The 12,064-nt window shown below is 33.5% G+C and overlaps 1 long non-coding RNA gene across 2 annotated transcripts; it reads left to right on the forward strand.

Annotated features, from left to right (window-relative positions):
* Positions 1 to 441: 441 nt before the first annotated feature.
* On the forward strand, positions 442 to 6,284 carry LOC123544909 (uncharacterized). 2 transcript variants are annotated; one of them, XR_008367276.1, is made up of 3 exons: positions 442 to 678; positions 3,497 to 3,732; positions 5,399 to 6,284. It is a non-coding gene; the product is annotated as an uncharacterized LOC123544909 (long non-coding RNA). The 2 variants fall into 2 exon arrangements; XR_008367277.1 differs by having other exon boundaries at positions 445 to 678; positions 5,820 to 6,281.
* The last annotated feature ends 5,780 nt before the right edge of the window (positions 6,285 to 12,064 follow it).

Genomic DNA, 12,064 nt, shown 5'->3' on the forward strand with positions numbered 1-12,064 from the left:
AGTAGATAGTCTAATTCAATGTGTGTATTGTGTTGAATGTAGTAAATAATTTATGTCGATTTCATTTAAATACTGTGTTTTTAATGATTACCATTCAAAACCTGTTACTGAAGGAGCTCTTATCCTGTTGTAAGGGCCCGTTTTAGCTTATGTCTTGTTGGTATATTAATATACTTGTTGCGATTAAATCTCCTTTTGGGTCCTTTCAGTTTTGCACATGGAACAAGAAGGTCGTTTGCATATAGATGCGAGGGTTGATTTTGCTTCTTATCGAAGGAGTCCTCGATTGTTTATACTTGCTGATGTTTAATATATGGACTTAATTATTCTATACGCATTTAGATATTGTGAGAGAATGCTTAAATAGTATTTTGAGATTTTTGTTGAGTGATTTAAATCTATAAGTTATGCAGTTTATATAGCAGGGATGTAGGCTGGTATTATTTGCTTATTTTTAATATAGTTTGTATTTATTGTACGGATATATTTGTGTAATTACCGAAGGATTTAAACATTAAATTGATTAATAGCTTTTCTATTATACTTTGCAGTTATCATAATGACTATTTGTTTTTTGACCTTCTACAATTTAATCCTGGAGTATTGATGTGTTTATTTGTGTGTTACTGGAAGGTGTACACTTAAACGAGAGGTAAAAGAGCAGGTCGATATTCGAAGGTAATATGAATTATTAAATTGGTAATATGTCTTGCGAATTTATGTAGGTAATTATGTGGTTTCCCACGCGAATTTTGATAACAATGCTTTTTCTTTTGTGTGCAGGGTTAAAAATAGACATGTGTAAACATCCATGCTAGCAGTGTAGCAGACGATTTCTGTATACAAGTGGCGAGTTATTCATGTAGTCTGTTAAACTATATGTAGTTTAAATCTATTATTCATGATACCTGCTTACAAACAGAGGGTTTAAGCAACTTTATCAGATTTAATCTCGCTGAAAAAGTATTTTCTTCTAAAGTGAAGTAATTAAACTTCCATTTCACATATATATTACGCAAAGTTAAATTTCATGAGCACGGATCAAGTAATTAAGTGCGCATGTGTGAGTTAAATGAGTAGGTTCCCTTTTCAATATACCACCGTTTCTTGCAGTATGTTTGTTTTTAGTCCTGATGGCTAATGTATATGGTTTGTATAGAAGAATATTGTTAATTAAACAATCAAATGAATGAATATAAAGCAAGTTGGCTTCCTACAAAAACAAAAAAAAATCAAAAATGTAGTTATAACTTATTGTCATTTGTAGAAGGATGATTGTTTTTTTTCCAGATCTTAATCTAGTTCGCCTTTCAGATCTTAATCTATAGTTAGCCCAGTTGCTAATGTCTGATTGTATCAGCCGGTACTGGCTTAGGAAAAAAGGTGCGATCCTTATCCTTTTTATTGGATTGTAACTGGATTTTGAATTTATGATTACTGCTTAAGGATGAATTTTTTTAGCCCATTTGGCTATGTTCGATCGTTTCTAATAAAAAAGAGAAAGTTGCTATTATCTCCATTGTGTTGGATGGTATTTGATTTTGAATTTATGATTAATGTATATTGACTGTTTTTCGCCCATTTAGCTATGTTCGATCGTTTCTAATAAAAAAAGAGAAAGTTAAGAAAGTTGCTATTGTCTCCATTGTGTTGGATGGTACTTGATTTTGAATTTATGATTAATGTGTATTGACTGTGTTTCGCCCATTTGGCTGTGTTCGATCGTTTCTAATAAAAAAGAGAAAGTTAAGAAAGTTGCTATTATCTCCATTGTGCTGGATGGTACTTGATTTTGAATTTATGATTAATGTGTATTGACTGTGTTTCGCCCATGTGGCTATGTTCGATCATTTCTAATAAAAAAAAGAGAAAGTTAAGAAAGTTGCTGTTATCTCCATTGTGTTGGATGGTACTTGATTTTGAATTTATGATTAATGTATATTGACTGTGTTTCGCCCATTTGGCTATGTTCGATCATTTCTAACAAAAAAAAAGAAGAGAAAGTTAAGAAAGTTGCTATTATCTCCATTGTGTTGGATGGTACTTGATTTTGAATTTATGATTAATGTATATTGACTGTGTTTCGCCGATTTGGCTATGTTCGATCATTTAAAAAAAAATGGTTGCCGATTATATCCATTGTGTTGGATGGTAACCGGATTTTGAATCTATGATTAATGTATATTGATGAACTCTATTTAGCCCATTTGGCTGTGTTTGATCATTTCAAAAAAAAAAAATAGGTTGCCCATTATATCCATTGTGTTGGATGCTTATCAAATTTTTGAATTAATGATTATTGTACATTGAGTGTTTAGCCCATTTGGCTATGTTCGATCATTAAAAAAAAAAAAAAAATAGGTTGCCCATTATATCCATTGTGTTGGATGGTAACCATATTTTGAATATATGATTATTGTAAATTGATGAACTATGTTCAGCCCATTTGTCTATGTTCGATAATTTAAAAAAAAAAAAAAAAAAAAATTAGTTTGCCGATTATATTCATTGTGTTGGATGGTAACCAGATATAGAATTTATGATTATTTTACATCGATGAACTGTGTTTAGCCCATTTGGCTATGTTCGATAATTTAATAACAAAATAAAAAAAATAAAAAATAGGTTGCCGATTATATCCCTTTTGTTGGATTGTAACCGGATTTTGAATCTATGGTTAATGTACATTGATGAACTGTGTTTAGCCCATTTGGCTATGTTCAATCATTTTTTAAAAAGGTTTCGGATTATAAGCATTGTGCTGGATTGTAACCGGATTTTGAATTTATGATTAATGTATATTGACGAACTTATTTTAGCCGATTATATCCATTGTGTTGGATGGTAACCGGTTTTTGAATTTATGATTAATGTATATTGATGAACTGTGTTTAGCCCATTTGGCTATGTTCAATCATTTATAAAAGAATAGGTCGCCGACTATATCCATTGTGTTTGATGGTAACCGGATTTTGAATTTAACATTAATGTATATTGATGAACTGTGTTTAGCCCATTTGACTCTGTTCTTTCATTAACAAAATGGTTGCCGATTATATAATTTGTGTTGATGGTAACCGGATGGTTGCCGATTATATACTTTGTGTTGGGATGGTAATCGGATTTTTAATTTATGATTAATGTATATTGATGAACTGTGTTTGCCCATTTGGCTATGTTCTATCATAAAAAAGAGAGTTGCCCATTATAATCATTGTGTTGGATGGTAATTAGATTTTGAATTCATGACTAATGTATATTGATGAACTTATTTTAGCCCATTTGTTAAATGATTGACCATTTCAGTCTTATTGACTGATTGCCCACTATAGACATTGTGTATGCTGGTGACATGATTTTGAATTGATGTGCTGCCAGATTGCAAATTTGTCATATTTTCCTTTCTATCTCAAAGTTTATTCCGGGCTAGCGACAAATTTACATATATTAATATACTTTATGGCAAATTGTCAAGTATACAATTAAATATTTCTAGACAATGTCACGATCAACACGTCAAAAACCCAAGGAGTTCCGCAACACAGTCCAGATGGTACAGCCACACCGCAACGCCACCCAGCCGTTTCAGCCCCGCAACCGGTGAATCTGAACCCGCAACAACTTGTGGTTGTGGTGAGCCTTGTTGCAGAACACCATTGTTCCGTGTTTGCGCAGCGAAGGAGCATTTTGGCTGATGATTCGCTGCACTGTCAGACAGTGTTGAACAAAATGGTGAGTTGGCTCCTATGTAGAGCATTTATAACGACTTGGGAGACCACATTTCAGCAAATGTTAAAATTACGATGGTGAATGGCGAATTCATAGAGTAAACAGTATTGTTACGCTCAGATCACATTAATAACAGTCAAGGTCAGATTTTTCTTGTTACTGAAGCAGACTGATATCTAAAAAATTTCAGTCAAAGGATCCGGCCAAAAAGATAGATTCATTGCCGGTCCTTAATGTACATGAGTATCTATATATACCGTGCGCAAGAAAATGTTATGACTTTAGTTTTCAAGGTATTTGTACCAATTTCGCTTGTGTATACGAACATGGCTGTACGCGTTGTCATGGGAAGCACTCTAGGAAGTATTTATTTTTCAGAATCACGTAGCTACCAATCAATATCGTTCTATGAACTCGTCACTTGGACCTCGTGGAAACTTCAGATAGCCAAAACCGGCATCTCAAAGATGCGTCTTCTTCCTCAGTTCAGTACACTTCTTTAGACAGAGTGACGGAGCTATTGTTTCATTAGTGCAATATTGCGAAATGGCTAAAGTTGGCATCAAATCTGCATTTCGCCTTTTGTGGTTCATAATTATGATTTTGAAATTATTAGCCTTCAAATTAGGAGGGGATTATTTTACAGACAAGACGTACCTATGAGTGTGCAATCTCTTGCTGCCATTGGGAAAAGTTTGTTAATTTATTACAATAGCTGGTCCGGTACAAGAGGAAATCCGAAAGGCTGTTTTATTACTTGGATAATTATGTTTGTTTGGCTCGCTCTAATTCAGGGAATGTATGGCCAGTTTGTTCTGTTTTATAGATATATGCAAATACCTTAACATACCCGTAGCAAAAAAAAAAAAAAAAAAAAAAATGCAAGCCTAAGTTGATCTCTTAATTTCTGTAGCAGAACCATTCCCTTTCTAGACTTTTTGGTAGTGGTTTCTATGCTATTATGTGCAATTTGGTTAAAAGTTCACATCATTTAAGAGTGACCAGTTCAATAACAGATGATATGGTTATCATTTTGTTTGACAGTTTTAATGGTTACTGCAGCTTCCACGACTTACTTCCTTGTTCTCGGTGCTTCCGAGGGATCTACTTTTCAGATTTTACACTGATTGGATAGTTCTGTCCTAAACTTCTTTACTGATTTTACAGTTTTCAGCAGTATTTTCCCTGACCATTTTTTGATTTTTAAGAATATGTGAGTTTGTACACACGAACTCAAACTCCTCGAATATAAGTGCTAAAGGTCACGTATTATGTGAGAGAGACGTTAGTATTGTAAGTATTGGTGTACTTCGCATAATTCTTCATTCATCAAAAAACGATCAGAAAAAGGCGAAGGAGTAGCTATTCATTTACAGCCTTGCACATTGTTCTACTTGACCCCTGGATTTAATAGAGAGATATATGGTTGTTCGACCTTCTAGTGCTTCAGACTAGTGATAAACTACATTCATTCAGAGTAGGTGCTGCAACAGCAGCATGACTGCTTACGAAATTACAAGAATGGGGCGTTGCGCCCCGGATTCAAGTGCATTTAAATCTTACATTATAATCCTCTCACGGCAGCTGTTGTCACTCAGATCTTAAGCCTATAAGCAGTTTCATTGTACCTGCCATCTGTTTGCCCTTTTTTGTTGACAATTGTTTTCAGCTTTTCAGTGCGTCCTACCCATATTTGGATAGTTGGATGTTCAATTATAAAGTCGGTATTTCGTTACGACAAGGAATCAGCTGAGGGTTTTCAGCTTGTAATGCAGCGCCATAATGCGACCATACTGTGTCAGAGTCAGGGTGGTATGAAATGGCGGCAAGTTAAACCATTAATCTTACATTTGTTTCCTTTTGAAGACAATCAAGGTATTATTGTTATTCATCGAGTAATTAACTTATTTTTCATTAGAGAGAGCTAGAAAAAGCGTTAATAATTTCGCTGCTCATTTGTTGTTAGATGCGAGGGTTGATTTTGCTTCTTATCGAAGGAATCCTCGATTGTTTATACTTGCTGATGTTTAATATCCCACCCTCCACTCCCCTTATTTTGCTTGTGTTCTCCTTTTTCTTTATAATTTCAGGTACATCTTATGTGTTCAAGTTCAGCCTACACCTTCCTTGCCTTCAGTCCTTACAGCTTTACATGGAATATTGGCAGTTTTCACATGTTGATGTATGGACATGACAGTGTTTGTTTTCCAGAACTGTGAAATGTGTATGTGTCATATATAAACGTTTAACGTAGTCACTGATTCTGTATGTCTGTTTTTGTATACCTGATCTCCGTTGAATTCTGATCCCAGGTTCGGCGGTTAGGTCAGCCTCCACTAGTATATCTTAACGTTGTGTAATAAGAAGTTTGTTTGTTTCAAGTATACTGTGTTAGGCCTCTGTTCACAGGGCCTCCACATCTGCATTTTAAACATATACTTTATATCATATGTATTTGTATATTGACATTTATGTGAAGCTGTGACCAATTTCTGCCAACCATTAATTTAAACGGAATTAGACATTAATTGCTTGCTATAGTAAAATTGTTAATAGTAAAAGTAATGTATTCATACAACTGTTTTGGGTTGTTCTTTTTAGTATTATTATTTCTTTGCCAAGCTATCTTCAGTAATTCATGATTTCCATTTCACGAATTCAAACTCAGCAGTCGTGAATTCTTTAAATTGAAATGTCACCACCGGTCTTTCGTAGTAGACGCCTACATGTTCTTTCGAACCCTGTGTTATGCACCTTTTGGCTATTTACTCTGTGTAAGTTACTTTAACACGCTTCAAATAAGAGTGAAAAGTCATACAGAACTGCAGATTGATCGTATGCATCAGAATTAAATGAATAGGATACCCTAAGGGCCCTTGTGAAACTTTTTTTCGAAATTTTGATCAATATTCAAAGGTACATCTTTTCCATCAAAATACATCGTACTACATTTTATTTTAAAGTGTCAACACAACTAACACTACAAAATGTATATATATGATAAGACACATTAAATGATTTGGGAACACTCCATCAACCTTCAGTTTCATTCAGACAAAATTCCCTAAGTCAGACACAAATACGCGTAGAAAAGAAAAGAAAACAAATCAAGAAGAAAGACACTAGCATTTTCTAATGTCGGACACCACTCAATTTCCGCTAGGTTAAGAACTAGCCATATCACATAAAAAATTTATTCAAGTCAATTACCATAGATTATGCCTCAAGTCAGACAACACATACATTTTAAGGTTAGAGACTGTTTTTCCCCAGGACAATTCACAAGACGTTTTTCGCGGAAACACTACATAAAGGCACTTCCAGTCTTTTTTTTTTCCTTTTCCCTTCAACGACGACACATTTTTACTCAGGTCCACTATCATTTCTACTAAGGTCAAACGCATATGAAATTCGTAAGTTCTTACGATGCCAAAATACACTTTTTTTCTTTCCTAATGTTTACTTTTTGTACAGGATAGAGATATCAAATGATGCATCGTGTCAAATAAAATCTGAAAAGTAGATACCTGGAACGCACCGAGAACAAGGCAAAGAGTGAAAATTGCAGACTCGGTTTGATTGAGTCTGTTCATTAGCAGCAATGGAAAATGCAACACTGAAGACGCCCTCTAGCACCGGCTTAAGCAGTATTCAATTTTCAAATATAATTGAGTTGAAATCAATGATTCCGAAGGACCAGATAATATTACAACACTGAGATGAAATCGGGGCGACTTTTTACAGCCGCCACACAACACTTAACACCCAAGTCACAAATTGAAGTACGACAAAACATCTTTAATTTTCTCTTGAGTTAGATACCATCAAATTACCGCAGGTGTCATACTGCTACTTTTCCTTTAGACTAGTCCACCCTTTTATAACACTTAAGAAATCACTTATTTTCATTTTGATAATATACCACTTATTTCTCTCGTGTACGTCGCCTCTTGCATTTTTGGCGAAAAACCTGAATATTCTAGTTTACGCATGTTTGTTTTGTCAGGTACCACGAATATGTCCGAGAAAACTATTTTATTTTTTTTATTTTGTCATTAATACCACAGACAACACCATTTCTCCATATGGTAAGGCGTCACATTTTTTTATCGTTCTGAGATCATAAATGATTTTGGGTCAAATCAGACACCACTTATTTTAAGGTGAAGTTCTTGAATGTTTCAAGTCAGACACCAAATGTCTTGCATACGGCAAAATCCAGATAATTTTTCTTCAGATATGACTTCCATTTTCAAAAGGTAAAACACCATTTTTCCATTTCTTTTCAAAGGGTGTATATCCCACTAATTGTGCCTTTAGACAACTGCCACTAATTTGCATTTTGATATAGTACTACTAATATCCCTGTGGTTAACCGGAATTATCTGTTTTAAGGCTTCAGGCCAAAATTTCTTTAATATCAGACACAAAACGATTTTTGTGACGGACACTATGTATTTTACATAAGATATTAGATGCGAACATAAGACTACCAATTTTCACTTAGTCCACACACTAATATTTGTTTGTGACAGGATGGACGTACCGGGGACAATAACTACCGGAACAACTTATCACCCATTACAATATTTACAAATTTATTTACAGAAAATGATTATTTACAATGAATGAATGAAAGAAGAAACTCTGATAAGAAAAGAACGAACAAAAAAAAGTAGTCTGAGCTAAATATCTATTTCTAACCGATATAAAGTCCTAAAACTAACAGTTCCTTTCTAACATAATGTAACACAGGTGTTTCCGTTCAAGCTATAACTAGCACAAATATAAACAACATATCTTCAAGTAAAGTCCTTCTAAACCGTGAAAACGCTGACTCCGTTTTGGCTCCCTATAATGGTAGGTGTTTGCATCCCTGAGCTGTCTCAGTTGATTGCAAAAACCATCGTCTTTGCGGGTAAGGCAAACCATGGGAAAAAAGCTCTGCGCTGGGAAAATCACATCCAGGTGAGTGAAGATAAGTTAACCTCGGGTATTGTACTTTCGGGTCATGACATCATCACCAGGTACAGGTCGTCTGGTAGAAGAAGCTAAAATATATAACATATGCTAAGCACCATAGCAAAAAACAAGTCAGGGCATCAACTGCTCCTTTGGGTACACCATATTTCCGTAGGTTCCTATAAATAATACGTGCTACTTATACAAAATATATGTGCTACTAAGTTCATACGTCACGTGATTACAATACGTCTCTTATTGATTCTATTATCTTTCAAATTAATTACTTTCAAGTCTAAAATTATAGTATTGAAAAAGAAATGAAATATTATGATGAAAAATTATAGATAAGAAAAATAAACTGCAGCTATTATTTACAACCACAAGTTAACACAATGCAATGCAAATTAACCGTTATTCAATAGCTGGTATTAACGTAATATCAACTACCATACAACAAAACGGACATTGTATAGATATGCTATAAACTACCACACAATAATTTCAAATAACATTGACATTTTAAAAACACGGTACTGGACTGGTCAACATATACACTTATACATAACAATGCAATGCAGTACCGGCGTTCCATAAATTACAACGAAATGTTTGAATTGTATGTTTTATGAAGAAGAGTACTTTACAATTATCATGTTTCACAAAATTTCAATATAAATTGTATAAATAATATTAACGAAACATTTCAGATTCCTCCTTTGAAATAAAAGATAAGTCTGAAAAAAATTAATAAATGATTCTGACATACCGAAACTAGCCAAAATCTTATGCCGAAAAGTAAACGTTTACAAAATTCTGTAGAATGAATAAAGTTTACTAAATGAAAATCGTAATTCAGAACTTATACAAAAATCTAACAAATAAATTTCTTACCTCGATCAAGCATAATTTTTACTACGAAACAATCAAAGTGACATAATTTCGTCTAATGTCGAAAATGATGTGCACTATGCATATCTAGTCCAGTCTATTTGTAGAGATATGTCCCGCCAAATGTTGGATTTCACGGAACTCACGGCATATGCGTGAACTCAGACTATTTACATTTTCACAGGAATCACGATATAGCCGGGAAATTTGACTACTTTCACGAGGAATTGAATTGGACAATTTAAGGCCCGTTATAGTGGTTTTGGAGATAAAAACATAAATTACTGAAGTTTGAAAAATATCACCTTTCTAATTACTGACCCGAATTAAATACAATTTACATGGTAATATAAGTTATGAAATACGGAAAAAACATGAGAGTATTTAATGCGTAAAATCTGACATTTAACTCAAAAATTTAACAAAAGATGATGTAATACCTGCATTTAAATTACAAATACATTGAGGCCCGTATGTCAGTTTGTGACATTTTTCGACATATCAGACTCTGTGAATTGTGTAAATGTAAAACGCCGTCAAATTTTAGGATCTGTTTTACCAAGCAAAGCAGCAAGGGCCCTTAAATATCTCTTACGTTGACCTTAACATTTTGCTATGGAGATTATAATTTCCTATTAAACTTAGTCTTTGTTAAAATAAAAGTTACAATGTAATTGGTGATATATTAATTTAAAATTATGGCGAAGTTTATCATTATTAGCTTTGTTTCTTTTGTCTATATGTTAAATTTACTTTAGTTTATACTAATTTGTTATAGCTCGATTGTGATGAAAGCTTTAAGCATATTGAAACCACCCTTTACATTCAATATAACCCATGTGTGTTAAATTTATTTTACTTACGCAGTTACAAGATCGTTCCCAAAAAAAAAATTCATATATAATAAAAAAATACCCTTCGGGAGCAAAAATTTTAACCAAAACAAAATAATATCAGACTCGGTTTTATTTAGTCTGTTCATGAGAGCTAATGAAACGTGTAACATCTCTCACGCACCTAACATCGACTTAACCTGATCTCTATTACACATAAGTTAAATGGACTATTTGATCCCAAAGGACCATACAATATAACAACATGGAATCCATAACATTTGCATTAACACGAATATAAGCTGCTGATGGAATATTGCTTTTAACTGTTAATGCAAATTGGTTAGGATCTACTGCAATTTCTAAATTGAAATAAACAGACAAAAATAACTTTCAAAGTTACCTACATTTTAAAAGCTTCCAGTATTTTATAATTTTGTTTATGGTATGTTCTGTATCAGGATAGAAAATCTTTGAGACGACAAGAGGCTCATGGACAATTGTTATTATTTGCATTACCTTTATTTCATGTCGATGTAAATTAGTCCACGGCCATTCGTAATCCTGCTCGAAAGTAGTTGAGAAATATAGCCACATATACCAAGGTATTCCTTGGTCCAAGACAAAAATAATATGTATGTATCTCTTCCGGGGACCGCGACTGGATCCGGAAATGACGTCATCAATATGGAGACCGTTTATGAAAATAATACTGCAGAATAATAATTGAAAATATTAGTAAAATTGCTTATAATATCGAATATGATGTTATTAAACAAGCCAAATGGACATATAAATATATTATTTTTGCACTGTTTATTTTGTACCCCACCCACCTAATTTACAATGCATTTTTAAATGTCGCTTCTACCTCTTGAAATAAAATATTTTCGACTAATCTTATGGCGTTGAATCTGAAATAAGATTATTTCCAAACGTTACAAGAAATATAACATACAATAACGTAAAGTACGTTATTAATATCTGGTTTAATCAGTACCTAGAAGGAAAGGAATTTGTCGAAAATGCAATACAAATCAATGTCGGCACAAGTAATTGTCTATGCTGTTATTATTAGAACACGTGCATATTACATGCATTGTTTGCAATTTTTTTAACAAGATTTAAGTACGATCAAGACGACTATGCCGGTGGAAATTTAACAGATATTTTCTAAAAGTTAGATTCATAATAGTCACCTTAATTACTCAGAATTACTGGTTAATCATATGCATTCAAACTTGACATCAACACTGAAAGCGTTTTACTTGATTCGTCTTCAGCTCCGCGATAACAAAAGTAACTATTAAACAATATTATTTATCAAACCTGCACTTAAACGTTTATTATGGGCTTTCCGTAATTATGTTTAGCTAATTGCAGGAGGAGGGGCATCAGGGGCAGGGGATAATCATTTCATTTTTTTATTTCATCATTCTTTCTCTGAAACTGAAAATATATCTCAACATATCCGATTTGTGATAAACTCTGATTCATGTTAATCTTTGAACCGTAAAACTCTGCAGCAATGCATGTATAGGTTAGAACATGATAAATACATGAACTAAGTAAAGCCAATAGACAGAAAGCCTAAAACCTAAAATAAAGGAACGTAGTGCGGCAAAGACTTGGAACGGTCAGTTGCAAAA

Source organism: Mercenaria mercenaria, chromosome 15 (genome assembly GCF_021730395.1).
Source record: "Mercenaria mercenaria strain notata chromosome 15, MADL_Memer_1, whole genome shotgun sequence".
Lineage (NCBI taxonomy): Eukaryota > Metazoa > Mollusca > Bivalvia > Venerida > Veneridae > Mercenaria > Mercenaria mercenaria.